A 15,270-nucleotide genomic window follows, 5' to 3' on the forward strand; every position below is an offset into this window, starting at 1 on the left:
TGATAGGGGCTTAAAGTCTGCAACTCAGAACTAGACTTCTGTGGCAACTTATTCTCTCCCGTCTACATTACTGTGAAACAACTCTCGTATTGTAAATGTGAAGGGGCATTGTTATATGTTGCAAATAATTTCTCATACCAGCGTTAGTTCCAGATTTGGCCACAATCACCAAGCATTTAGTTTCTGGACATATAGGCAGGCACGTATCCAGGAATTCCTCTCGGGGGAGGGGGGGGGAGCTGAACACCATCTTTTTAAGGGGTATAGATAGAACCTCACAATTGTTTAAGGCCAGTGGTGGCAATTGGGTTCCAGAAAGGGGGGGAGGGGACGGTGCAAGGAAAGTTTATTAAGATGTCATAGTGTGGAGGTAAAAAAAGAGCGAGCAACTATCCACTAAATCGTTGCCACTGTTACTGCCATTTTAATAAGAACGTGAAATCGGAACATTCTGTTTCCATGTATAAACATTGTGTGCCGGAACCATCTCAGTACGTGTGGCGCTCCGTTTGCAGCTTCCAAATGCTGACAAGTCTCTACGTAGTGCTACGACAACACTGAAAGCGCAAGAAAAGTTTTCATGCAATATTATCAACAACAGGGTTATAGAACATTCTCCGTCTTGCCTTGATAAGTATTTATCTCCTTAACCCTTAGTTCGCCGCCGTAACACATATGTTACAAAAAAAGTATGTCCCTTGTAGCCGCTGTAACACATATGTTACAAACAGCTTTAGATACAATTATCGAGGGTTTGCCACACTTATATTTGTATATTGAGGTTGAAACACTGACAGTTCGTTCGGGAACATGTTTTGCAATCGTGTTTCGAAAATTCCAAATCCCCCCCCCCCTTTCTTGGAATATGTCAGGTGTTTGGGCTCACCCAAACACGTGTTCGCTCTTCAGTTGACACAATAAATGCTTGGTATTTACGATGCTGTTTTCCTCCAAGCTTCCAACGCTGTGATTTAGTACTGATAAGGCACACATTCTTCTTTGTGTTTAGACCTGGTGATCCAGCTGAAGTAGTGGCGGGGGGGGGGGGGGCAAGGAGAGAGGGGATTGGATGAGGTTTGGCGGTGTCAGCTTTCTGTCGCCTCAATGTTAGAAATGCAATGAAGCTTGACAATAGCCAGAAGCATGAGTCTAAAGCGTGCGTCTATCCAGAAGTATAGACAAAACAAACGATTGCAAAGGCTCCCTTCCCTCCTCTGTTAGGACTAACAAAGGCCTCACCATAAACACTTCGTATCATATAACAGCTCATCGATTTCCGTAACGCACAATCGTTTCCTTCCGGACATATTTCCACAAAGAGCCGAGTCAAAAGGGAGAAATAGATTCACAGTAGCTACACAAGATGCAAGTGCGAACGAAAAAAGCATAAGTTCGGGTTTTCTCCCCAAAGTAGCTGGAGAAGAGGGGGCAAACTCCACATTTTTATGATTTTTTCATTGAAATTCGGGGGATGCAGCCCCCGTCCGTAACCCACCCATGGTTGGGGCATCCAAATTTTACATGGTTGCATGCACCGATGTATTGCCTGCAAAACAAAAGTTATCCGAAGTAGATTGGTCCGATAGTGCCAGAGTTATTACGATTTTTCTCCATTATGTATACAAATTCAAATTTCCCGCTCAAAGCCTCGGCGACACTGGGCTTACTTTCGTCACACCGCGCGGCGTACTAAGGGTTAAATTATCGTCACATTATTCAAGAAAACAAAAACCTAACTTTATGTAGTATAAACTGAAAAAAATCCTGGCAGGGGGCTCAAGCCACCTGATCCCCACTTTGGATACGCGCTATTAACAATAACAGGGGTTATAGAACATTCTCCGTCTTGTCTCGATAATTATTTCTCTCAAATTATCGTCATATTATTCAAGAAGTCAAAAACCTAATTTTATCTAGGGCAAACTGAATCATTTTCTGAAAGGGGATACGAGCCCCCTGGTTCCCACCTTGGATACGTGCTATTTTCAGTAATAGGGTTATAGAACATTCTCCGTCTTGCCTCTATAATTATTTCTCTTCTTAAATTATTGTCACGTTATTCAAGAAGCCAAAAACCTAAGTTTATCTAGTGTAAACTGAAATATTTCCTGGGATATTTGCTATTTCCAATAACAGGGTTACAGAACATTCTCCGTCTTGCCTCGATAATTATTTTTCTCCTTACGTTATCGTCACATTATTTAATTTATCACCACAAGAAACAAAAAATCTCATTTTATCTAGTGTAAACTGAGAACTTTCGGGGGGGGGACTCGAGCCCCCTAAGCTCCCCCCCCTAGGATACATGCCCGCATACAGGGTTATCGGTAGTCGAGACAACGGGACGGACCTACAATGTAAAGCGGGATAAAGCGTTACGAATCAGTGGATAACACACTATAACCCCTCGCTCTCCTACACGTAGTAATGCTTCTTTTTAAAACATGATCAGCAGTGGTTGAAGGTATGAGCTGTGGTGTCCGAGTGGTGGTCGACCTCCGTGGCGAAGTGGTTAGCAGAGCGCGCTACAACGCCATGGGTTCTGGGTTCAAGTCCCGGGTAAGGCATGGGTATTTGTGTTCGTCCAGTTGATAAGAAACAAAAGAAAAATGTAAGAATTGAAAAGTGTAAAAGTGAGAAAAAGAGTGAATGGTGGGGGATACCTTCGTATAGGGGGTATTTCCTTTAAATAAAAAAATAAAAAAAAAGTGGTTAAGGAGTTGGACTCGAAATCCAATGGGTTCTACCCGCACAGGTTCGAATCCTGTCCGCAGCGTTCCAATTTTATATCTAGAGCAACACATTTCCGGTTAACGTTATAAACGAAAAACTGTCGATCTCCATGCCTGTAGGCTTATATGCCGGTATTTTATCAGCGAGTGGTTAGCACAGCACTCCACGGTGCCAGGGGTTCCGGGATCGAATCCCGGTTAAGACATGGATGTTTGTTCATTAAATTAAGCACCATCAAGAGATGTACTACGTAGAATTTTCAACGAAAACTCCAGAACTCGATCCGGGTCTTTGGCATACCGTGCTATTGCTCTACCATTTTTTCTTTTTTTTTCTTTAATAAAAAGGAATACCCCTAAACGAAAGCCTTCCCCCCTCATCAAACTCATATCAATTTATCTCAATTCTCATTTTCATTCAGGACAGACGAACAGAAACATCCATGCAGGAACTGGGATTCGAACCCGGGACTCCTGGCTTCGTGGCGCGTTGTGCTAACCACTCCGCCGCGGAGGCCAACAGCAATGAACCACCGAGCCGGCCTGGCTTCGCCTGATTTTTCGCTGCCGCTGTTTTACGTGTGTTAAACCAGGCCAGCTCGGTCAGTGGTAGAGCAATGGCACGGTATGCCAGAGACCCGGGTTTGAGTTGACCCTGCATTTTTCGCTGAAAATTCTATGGATGCTTATGTTCCAATCCTGACTGCAGCGATTTTTTTCCTTTTTTTATGCTACACAATCCCGGATTCCACATGAAATTGTTGTCCTCCATCCTTTTTATAGAGCTGTGGTTCGAGCAAGGGTGGATTGATTTAAATCAGGTTGATATACATATATTCTTTTATTAGTCATATTCGTATTTCACTGCACGGATTTTCTACAACTTCTTCTTCAAATCTGTAAGGTAGGTGAACCAAGGGTGGCCCTACTTAAGCTCCTAGGGCAACTGAAAACCGGTGCAAGAACCAGACAGCTCCACTTTTTAGTCAAAATTGTTTTTTTGCTGTAATCTATCATGAAAAAAATGCTCTATCTGCTGGTGCAAGAATCAGACAGCTCCACAGATTTGTTGCGTAGTAGGAATGGAAAAGGAGTTGTCTGGCGTGTTTCTGAGGGCGCATCATCGCAGATAGCTCCTGGAGCAGTCTGGTTCTTGCAGCGGCTATAGTTCAGTGTTCGGACATTCGGCGGCGTGCAGCAGTTGCTATCGAGACCGCACACTTCAATATGTATGTTACTGTTGCTTCTAGCTATTGCACGTGAATACCCTTTACTTCTTCGACATTTCATTCTTTTATTTAGTTTTTCGTGTCTCCTGAAAACTTTTATAATTTGGAGCTGTCTGGTTCTTGCACCTGGGTCTTCAATTTACAAATCTCTAATGAGAGATACATTTCTGAAATTAAAAGAAATAACTCCTATAACTAATTAACAACGTGTACCAAATTGATATATTGTAACATTGTTTGTAACTTTAAAAAATAATAATAATAACTTTAAATCGTTTCATCCATTCCCAAGGTGGCCCATTGGTCCCAAAGATGGTCCAAAGCTTATAGTTGGCTTAAATAAATGATGCTTGTGCTCAAGAAAACATATTTATTCATGTTCACTCACGTTTCTACATCTTATTATAGATAAATGTTGGTGTCAAACTTTTGATTGTTGACATGCACTATGTACAGTAACACGAATAGCCGACCTCCGTGGAGGACTGGTCTGGATAGTCCCTACGATACCAGGGGTTCCATAATAATTTAAATAAAATGGCTGCTGGCAGTCAGAGACAGTTCGTTCTCTGCATGGTACATTTGAAGGAGACTGGGTGTATTAATGTAGTGCCATTTGTTAGCTGTGTTAAATACTAAATTCATTTTCGTAAAATGGTTCACCTTGGGAACACGGACTACCTTTGACTCACCTACCATACTACCCGCATATTCGAATTATACGGATTTCCGTTATCCGTATTTTCTGGTCATCCGTAGTCCTGATACTAAACCTTTTGAGTTTGATTTGAGTTGATGTTTTAAGTCCACTTTACGCACAGTAAGGCTAATCGGGACTGGACCTACAGTTTAAAGTGGAATCCGAACCACTATGTGCCTACACCGGGTATCGAAACTAAACCTTTTGAAAAATAATATAACTATGGAACATACATTCTCAAAATGGAGAAGACGAACTTAGAAATGTAGGGTCTGGGGAAAGCGGTGGGGAGGGGGGCTATTCTCTGACTCCCGCTTCCAAACACTGGGCAGAATATAGTTTTCAGTGGAAACAATGGGAGAGTAATGTATTTATTGAAGATCACCGTCCTGGTTTGTTAGTGGAAGCATTGGTGCTTGACACCATATTGCAGCTAACGACGCGTAAAATGGCAGAATAAACAACGACGCCAAGTGCGTATGTTTGTCTCTCGATCTGACATATCCCACTCATTAAGGGATTTGGCGCGAAGCTTCCCACCTTGTTGCGTTTTCGCCTTCCGAGATCTTTCCGATCGTAAACTGTACTTATTTGTTTCAGTTGCGTAATCAGAGCCTCGCCAGGTTAACGATACGATGTTCAACTGTCCAGCGACAGAGATAAACAAAAGAATGACAGGGTTATTGCTCTTGGAGATTCTTGATCTCTGACACCCTGGCGCTGCGATCGAGATTGTACAGGGTGTATCAGAAGTCCCTTACCACTCCTTGTAAAATCCGCAGTGATGTATTTTCATGGAATTTGATATAGGCGATACAAAACAGGGGGGGACACCTTTTGGAGTATGTCACGAGGACGGCCGCCATCTTGGTTCCGCCATTTTGAATTAAACTTTTTTATTTAAAATGATAGGTAGGTCAGGTGATACATGACTATAGGTATAATTTCGTCAGGATGTTTATCTGAAATCAGATTTCATGTAACTTCATTTGATGAAAAGTTATTGGCAACTGAAAGTGTTCTTTACCTGTTATAGAATGAACTCCACATGTTGTCCGTGCTGAGCAATGCACGTGTGCAGACGCTTCTCCCAATGTCTGTGGACACCAAGCAAGGTATCTGGTGAAATTTGCTCAAAGGCAGCTATGATACGTTGTTCCAGATGACGAAGATCACGAATTAACGTGTCCCCAAAGGTAGAAGTCCATTGGTGTTAGGTCTGGTGATCGGGCAGGCCATTTAACTGACCCACGTCGACCAATCCATGTTCCAGGAAATTGTTCATCCAGGTACTGACGCACCTGGACGCCATACTGACGCACCTGGAGGCGCACCAGCACCATCTTGTTGAAAAAACCTGGGAAATGTACCATCTTCCGACATCAGAGCTGGCAGTATCTGTTCCTGTAGCATCCCCAAGTATCGTTCCGCATTTAAATTTCCTTGAATGAAAAAAGGACCGATTATCCGTGTTCCCCATATGCCTTGTCATGCGACCAATAGCGCATGTTTTGCTTATTCACCTCCCCATTTACGTAGAGTTCGTTTCATCGGAATGAAGTGTCTGCATATCGACGTTTGGATTTAGCCGTAATTGCGCGATAGCCCACTCGCAAAACTGCACGCGGCGATCTGGATCGTCCTCGGAGAGGCATTGCTGTATTTGCACCTTATACGGATGCAACTTGTGCCTCTGTAGCACCCTGTACACTGAACTGTGACTCATAGCACATTGCATTGCTATACGACGTGTGCGGTGACGTCGAGAAGGAGGCCAGCACTGCCGTATCTGTTGCTTCATCCGTGACTGTCCGCGTTCGTCCACTATGCGGTCTGTCCAACACCGTGCCCGTTTCCTCGAATTTGGTTAATAACTGTGTCCCTGCAACATGTGACACAGGGTGACGTTCTGGATGACGCAGGTTGAAATCGGCAGCCACTGCACGGGCACTTCTCCCACCTCACAGTTCGACGATCTGGATGCGTTCCTCAGTTGTTAACGGCATGATTCAGCACCTGCAACAAACAGGTAAACATAACTTTCAGTTGCAAATAACTTTTCACCAAATGAAGTTACATGAAATCTCATTTCAGATTTGACATCCTGATGAAATTCTAGCCTGTGGTCATGTATCACATGACCCACCTATCATTTTAAATAAAAAAGTTGAATTCAAGATGGCGGAACCAAGATAGCGGCCGTCCCCGTGACATGCTCCAAAAGGTGACCCCCAAGGCCTATTTTGTATCGCCCATATCAAATTCCATGAAAATATATCACTGCGGATTTTACAAGGGGTGGTAAGGGACTTCTGATACACCCTGTAGTTTATTCTTGATTGTAGTACGTACAGGTGCAAATCTTATCTTCACAACACGTCGGACACTTGTTTTAAAAAAATGCATTAACATTAGCTATATTGTACACATTAGTACAAACAAAACAGAACAAACAGTTAATTTGATAAGGGATTATTAAATAACGAAGTTAATCTAAACGTAATCTCTTATATACATTTACAAACAAGACGAACTTCGTCGCCTTGTATTCAAGGGGTCTCGGGTTCGATACCCGGTGGAGGCACATAGTGGTTCAGATTCGGATCCCAGTTTAAACTATAGGTTCAGTTCCGATTAACATTTCTGTGCATAAAAGTGGACATAAAATAAAATTCAAATTGAAAGTTAACAAAACCGGATGTTAGAAACGTGTAATACACATTTTAAACATAATTTTCACAGTATAACAACATAAGTCCAGTCAAGATTCTTCTCGTCGTAGATAAGAGAACTAGATTTATGGGCAATGCAGATTTATAGATTGCACACGTAAGATGACAAGTTTTGTTTATTACGGTTTAGCCATATCCTACAGAAGCACGTCAATTTGCTTCCACAATGTGACATTGCGTTTATCGAGAATTTAAACTCAGGTTGGTAAGAACGTTTGGGTAAATTTAGGGCTGAAATCAGTGTTCAAAGTGGCGGTAGAGGCGGAGGTAATACGGAGGGGTGCTATTTCCTTGCTAGAAGAACTCACCCAAAGTCCCATACAGCACACAAATGTTCAAAAGGCATCCATTGGATATCTTTTGGATATTCATGTCGAGAGTTCTGGATAGCCAAAATATATCCAGGAATATCCAAATTACATCCATTTGTCCGCATACGTGATATCCAGGGGATATCCAGAAATGGATATATTTTGGACGTTTCCGGATCAATTTTGTACATGTTTTGGACATGAAGTGGGACTTTTTTGGACATTATATGGCTTTGATTTAGACATTTTTTTGTACATACTTTGGATATCGTATGGATAAGAAAAAATACATTATTTAGACTACAATTGAATATTATCTGGACATTATATGGCATTCCAATCTGCTTCATTGTTACCATAGCATTGGAGTATACCACCTCCCCCCCCCCAACCCTTCATCTGTCCCCAAAGGCTCGAGCAAATATTCACTAAAACATAGAGCATACTTCCATAGCTTGAAATAACGTTTGTACATTTCTTGAATGGAAGAGGGAGTTATTTTCGGATTTTAATTCTCCTACTCGAATTACGCGATTTTGAATATGTTCATGTCCAAATCTTCCCTTCTAAAAGCAATTTCAAAACCTTCGGTTGCAATTTTACCCACCCCCTTTCTTCCCGTACAGTGGGATCTATGAGTATTACCGTGCAAATTGTCAATCACCATGTTCGTGTACTTTATTTGACCCAATAAGATCTTCAAGAATTAAAAGAAAACTCAAAACAAGCTGTTGACAACTTCTGCATAAGCATACATAAAAAGCCATCGCTTAAAATCACATAGGATGTAAGAGAAAAATTAATGGAAATAGTCATGGACAATTTGTACGGTAATACTCATGGATTCCATTGTACATTTCTCGGACTACATTATGTAAGTTATTGCATTAAACGACGTGGATAATTGTGCTGTAGCTTCTTCGAATTCCCCGTGCTTCACGACATGCTATTCGTGATACAAATATCTTCGAACGGTTCTCTTCTTAACGCAGTACACTTGGAAGAATGGGGAATTGCACAGGTAATAAAATACTGACGCCTCAATGTCCTGCGCTCATTGCTACGGTGGCTCCAACTGTCGGTGAGTGCGAGCAATTAAAAGCTCAGAGCAAGCAAGCTACATACAGGTCGTGGAGGAAAAAGAATTATCTATTAATTACGCGTGGAACAAAGCAATTTCTTGCAGGAGTTAATGGTGTTCGTAATATCCATTTTCTACTATCCCCCGTTTATATTGCATATTTCGCGGAGTTTTTCGCGTTAAAGTGCAAAATTTGGTGTTATTCTGAAAAATGGAGAAATTCGCGTTATTTCGCAATTCCAAAACAGCGAAAACTTGCCTCCTTAACCTATCGAAATACATTTTAAACACTTTACTTTGCTTTCCTCAACTTTTCGGTGGTATCGTTAAAACGAAAACTTCACGTCTCTATATATAGCTATATATATATATATAAATATAAAGAGGTTACACAAAATAGTTTAAATGTTTTATTAGATTTTATTTAATTGTCCTCCTCCGTAGTCGAGCGGGTTAAGGCGTTCACTCGTCTTGAGATCGTTCGCTGCGGGACGGCGTAGGTTCGAATCCGGCTCTGGTTGGAATTTATTCGGCCTACGTATAGGGCCGGTGGCAACCCACCATCGTGAGGAAATTGGGAAGCTCCGAGTGAGTGAGCGTAACCCGGTCGAGAAGACCTACAACAACGGCTGGGGGTTCGTCGGGCTGATCACCCGTCACCCCAATACTGGTCTAAGACCTCCACGCTATAACAGGTGACGGCGGAACAGTGTGGGAGGGAGACCAGCAGTCGGTAGGTAAGCCAAGGCCCGCCAAGGTGCTGTAGAGCTATGGGGTTATGTTATTTTATTTAATTCTTGCTTTCTGTTACAATGATCAATAAGATTTCATACTTATATTACTCTTGCATTCGTGTTTTATTTTTATTTAGTATGTGTTGCTATAAGTACTTACCCAGGATTTTTTTAAGGGGGGGGTAGATCCGAATATGTGGAACAAAGAGAAGATCAGAAACGCTGTGAGGTTGATTGAATCAGGTTATTTTGCGTTGCTTTTCTGCCAACTTTGTCTAATCGGCGACGATGAGGATGAGCAATGATATGATGAAATTGATGAAGGAACACACTCACAAGGAACACTTATGCCCAGACTAGGACTCAAACCCGGAACCCCTGGCATCGTAGCACGCTGTGCTAACCACTCCGCCACGGTGGTCGGTTAAATGCTTTTGGAGTATTAGATGTGGCCGCCAATGCTATGGTAACATTACGACGAGCTAAACGTACAATTGTAGGGTTCCAACAGTATGGCCCAAATTAAGGGGGGAAAATCAAATTACCGATACCCCCCCCCTCATCCAACAATCAGCCACGCAGTCACTTACAATTAAAGGTGTCACACGGCGTATAGCTTAGTGCTCATTGTTTCGGAAGTAATAGAATAGTTCTGTGTTCCGCAAACTAACAATGTTTTCAAATTTATTTTAATTTTCTTATACCAGCATGTTAATTCTATGTTTAGAAAATAATAAATTTATAAATTAATTGGTACGTATTAGTAATTATTATTGTAATAAAGAACATGACTAAATGTGAGCTAACAAAAAAGAAGATACATTTTCGCATCACGCCTGCACTTCGATTTGATTTTTGATTTGATTTATTTTACTTCGTGTTTTGTGCCTCTTGGCTAATTTGCGAAGATGGGGATGAGTGATGAAATTGATGAAAGGACATTCACAAACAACCAAGCCCGACCGGGATTCGAACCCGGGACCCTTGGCGTCGCAGCACGATGTGCTAACCACTCGGCCACAGGGTCTTGCGCCTGTAGTTCGAAAAAGTCGGGACAGGGATTAAAAGGAATGGACTGTCTCGACTAAATCGGTAAATCGGGATTTGTAGTAGCCTTGCATAAATGGTTATAAAACTAAAACTACCCAATATAGCAGACTGCAGGCTTCTGGAGCCTCTCTAACAGTAAACGCATTAATTTGTGTAAGAACAAAATTTAAATATTTACAAATTTGAAAAATCGTTGAAGTTATTTTTGTAGTTTTTTATAGGATCGCATTGAAATATTTCATGGGTCGATGGAGGGGGCATGGCCCCCATTCCCCCCCGGTCAAGGCCTGAGGAAGGGTATAACTTTCTCCATCTCTATCAATAGCTTATCATTTGCATTATTACTGTCCTCAGCTAATAAGACTACTAATCAGATAGACTAGTGCGCTTGCTTTTGACGGTGCCTACTTCTTCTTTCAAGGCTGAACGTAGTTTCAGTGCTGTGCGTCTCCTCAAGACGGACATATTTACGAAGAAGAATAACCCAAAAGCATCTTAACTTTATGTGGCACTATAGATAAGCATAAACTGAATCATATTGAAATTAAAGAGATCGTGAATGATTCCATTGAATATTGTGATAGAAAAGTCAAGTATAAGTTGAGAATATTCTGTTTTGAAATATGCCACTGTTAATAAGAATTACTAACTTTCTTTTTATTTATACCTTTAAACATGCATGTGCTACTTGATACCGCATTGCTGTGGCTGGAAATTGCAGTGTTATATACCGTATATTCTTCGAATTCAAGACGCCATCGAATTTAAAGCGCAACATAAATATTCCTTCAGCTTTTGATAAAAAAATGCTTCCAATTTTACCGGTACTTTATTAGAACAATCCCGTATAATATTACATTTACATTGTTGTTACATTATTGTTACATTTTGCGCTAACAATATTGGTATATCGGTAAAACATCGATGAAAAAACCTGATGAATGAAATTGGCAGATACTCCATTCTATATTTCACTAATACCGTCATATCGAATTCAAGACATCATCGAATCCAAGGCGTACCTAAAATTTCAACATCCAAAACCCGAAAAAGAAAAGAAAAAAAGAAAAAAAGTGCGCCTTAAATTAAGATTTATTTTACTTCGCTTTTTGTGCCACTTTTCGCTAATTTGCGAAGATGGGGATGAGTAATGATATGATGAATTGACACCCACAAACAACCATGCCGGGACTCGAACCCCGAACGTCGTAGCGCGATGTGCTAACCACTCCGCCACGGAGGCCAGCGCCTTAGATTAGGAGAAATGCGGTATTTGTACGATGCGAAACTAACGTTTGAATAAATACGCGCGCACGCACGTGTGTGTGAGCGAGCATGTAAACAGAACATGATAATCAAATTCTCAATCAAAAGTTACATATCAAGTATTGATTTGATTGATAGATTTGATGTTTTAAGTCCACTTTATGCACATGTAAGGGTAATCGGGACTATACATACAGTTTAAAGTGGGATCTGAACAAATATTTGCCTCCACCGGGAATCGAACCCGGGACCCCTTGATTACAAGGTAACGACGCTACCACGACCCCATCGGGGAGGTCCACGTGTCAAGTATTATGTTGCATCATTATATGATCAAAATATAGTTGTTGGTTTTTTCTTGTCCAAGTAATAAAGTTCGATGAACTCTGATAAATATGTTTGTATTTTCAGAACTCGTTAATTGTAACTTTCAAAAGTTTTTTTTTTCTTCTCAAGTTTCTTCTTAGGTCCCAACTACTAAAAAGCAGGAAGTAAGTTTGGAGGTGGTGAACTGGTGATATCGGACAAGGGGTCACAAGCTGCATTGTTTGCACTTACATTAGTTTTTCGTTTGTAACGTTAACCGGAAATATGTTGCTCTAGATATAAAATTTAAACGCTGTGGACAGGATTCGAACCTGTGCGGGTAGAACCCATTGGATTTCGAGTCCAACTCCTTAACCACTCGGACACCACAGCTCACACATGCAACCACTGCTGAACATGTTGTAAATCGAAACAGGTGGAGATACAGTACTCTACACTTACTCACTCACACAAGCTCATTTTCATATATTTCCGTTGTTGTTTTTTTTTTTTTTTTTATTATTGTCTCATTCTGATATACAAGTTATGGAATTACATTGTTTTTGACATAAGTGTAGTACTGCTATTACAATTCGTATTTCTATCTGGTTAACCTTTACATTTTTGTTTGACCTAAACTAAGTATAAAGCACTAATAAGAAATTTGCATACCATTTCTTCCTTGCTTGGAGAGGAATTTTTTCATATTGTTCTTGCAAGAAGATACTGAATTGTTTCTTAAAACTGCTCTCGTCATTGTGAAATATATATAATAAGTATTCTGTTATCAACCATTGTACTGCTCATTGTTTTGTTGGTGGATAAAAATTGAAAGCAGGAAAAACTATATCTGTATCCGTAAACTTTGTTAATGAGGTGCGGCATATACGACTGAGCATTGTTCGCAATTTGTTCCACGCCGTGGAGGAGTTGCGACACTTCGTTATCCTGTGGGCTAAAGAGTCAGGCACGTTGCATGATATACAGTTAGGAGAGTCACTGATTCCATATTGGTATGTCCTATCTCTTGTCACTATGACACGATGAACCACTTTGTACCATATTGATTGGGCAGCTTTTGAAAGGTGTTTGGCGGAGACATTTTCCCATATTTGTTGCCAATTATGTGTATTGAAATCCCGGACTATTCGTGGTACTGTGTGCTTGAAACTATTGATTTCACTATATAGCTTTTTAACAGATGGTGTAATTGTCTCATGTCGTAATAACTGGTAGCATACCTGTAAAGCGATGTCCTTATAAAACGAAAATCTTTTGGGGATACTTTGGATATCGATGGGAGCTTCTAATGGAATGTCCTGTATTATCGTCTGTATACATGCTTGGGTCGTTGACTCGTGCAGTGAGAAAGCTGTTTTAAGGCCAGTCTGTACAAACAATGCTCTTGCCTGTGTGTTCACGTGTATTAGTGCCAAACCACCTGTCTTCTCTGATAACGTGACCTCATTTATTGCCACCCGGAAAATTGTATCGTGCCACAAAAAGCAGCCAACAGCTTTGTTGACCTTGGCTAAGTGCTGTGTTTTGAAGGGCAGGATTCTTGCTACATACCAAAGTTTAGAGAGAGCAAAAACGTTGATAAATCTTAGTAGGTCAGTGGCACCGGTTCTGCGCCCGAAAATGGGGCTCGGTGGGGCTCACAGTGTTGCCAACTCCTCACTCGAAAAAATCACCAAGGTTTTTGTTTTTGGGTATAACCTAACCTCAAGCAAGGAGCTGGCAACACTGCTTGAGGCTTGCCTTGCGTGTTGCCAACTTTTTACTCGAAAAAATCACCAAGGTTTTTGTTTTTGGGTCTAATGTAACCTAAAGCAAGGAGCTGGCAATACTGCTTGAGGCTTGTTCTGCAGTATTGCCAACATCTTACTCGAAAAAGTCAGGTGGCCCGGTTCAGAAACCGAAAATGGGGCTCGGTGGGGCTCGCAGTGTTGGCAACTCGGGCGAGGCGTAGCCTTTTACGGTGTATGTTAACCTCACCAGTGTTGTCAACTCGGGCGAGGCGTAGCCTTTTACGGTGTATGTTAACCTCACCAGTGTTGCCAACTCGTCGTAGCTTTTCACGGTGTATAATTTTTTAGCTTTTTTTTTGTGTGTGTGAGTGTACGTGTTCGGGCGAGGCGTAGCCTTTTACGGTGTATGTTAACCTCACCACTGTTTCCAACTCGTCGTAGCCTTTTATGGTGTATGTTAACCTCACCAGCGTTGCCAACTCGGGCGAGGCGTAGCTTTTTACGGTGTATGTTAACCTCACCACTGTTTCCAACTCGTCGTAGCCTTTCACGGTGTATGTTAACCTCACCAGTGTTGCCAACTCGGGCGAGGCGTAGCGTTTTACGGTGTATGTTAACCTCACCAGTGTTGCCAACTCACCCCACGAAAATTTCACCAACAGATATTTTGAAGCTTTTCACGGTGTATGTTAACCTCACCAGTGTTGCCAACCTCTTACTCGAAAAAGTCACCAAGGTTTTTATTTGGTCTAACCTAACCTAAAGCAAGGAGCTGGCAATACTGCTTGAGGCTTGTCTTGCAGTATTGCCAACATCTTACTCGAAAAGTCACCAAGGTTTTTATTTTGGTCTAACCTAACCTAAAGCAAGGAGCTGGCAATACTGCTTGAGGTCTTAGAGTGCATAAAGCAGTGTTGCCAACCTACTGGTATTTTTGCCATAGCTTTTTACAAAAAAAAAAGAGAGAGAAGAGAAAAAGAGAGAGAGGGAAGAGTTAAACAACCGACAGTATTACCAACACCTACCTACAGCTTTTTTTTACTTGGCAAGGGCTTAGCCAATTTTTATATTGGCTTAACATACATACATACACTGGGCAAGGAGAACCGGCAACAAACACACACAGCCGTAAAAGAGAGAGAGGGATGGATGGATGGATGGCAACACAGTATGTGTGTGCGTGTGTGTGTATAATATGTAGCATTATTAACTAGAGTGTGTTGGCAACCCATCTGCAACTAAAAAAAAGATAGAGATACCAATATTGCTGTAAGATAAAGAAAGAGAGACCTATTACGATTTTTGTAAACCTCTCTTGGGGGAAACACGATGTGCTATACATACGTGCGCGCGCTGGCGCTTCTCATTATTTTTCGTA

At 41.3% G+C, this 15,270-nt stretch overlaps 1 protein-coding gene and 1 non-coding gene across 2 annotated transcripts in view; one reads left to right on the top strand and one right to left on the bottom strand.

Moving 5' to 3' along the window:
* Amnionless (amnion associated transmembrane protein) overlaps positions 1–15,270 on the top strand; it is a 162,200-nt gene that overhangs the window by 13,112 nt on the left and 133,818 nt on the right. The gene's annotated exons all lie outside the window — the stretch shown is intronic.
* TRNAS-CGA (transfer RNA serine (anticodon CGA)) lies at positions 12,453–12,534 on the bottom strand. The gene has a single exon. It is a non-coding gene; the product is annotated as a tRNA-Ser (tRNA).

Source organism: Lepisma saccharinum, chromosome 5 (assembly GCF_977018435.1).
Source record: "Lepisma saccharinum chromosome 5, izLepSacc3.1, whole genome shotgun sequence".
Lineage (NCBI taxonomy): Eukaryota > Metazoa > Arthropoda > Insecta > Zygentoma > Lepismatidae > Lepisma > Lepisma saccharinum.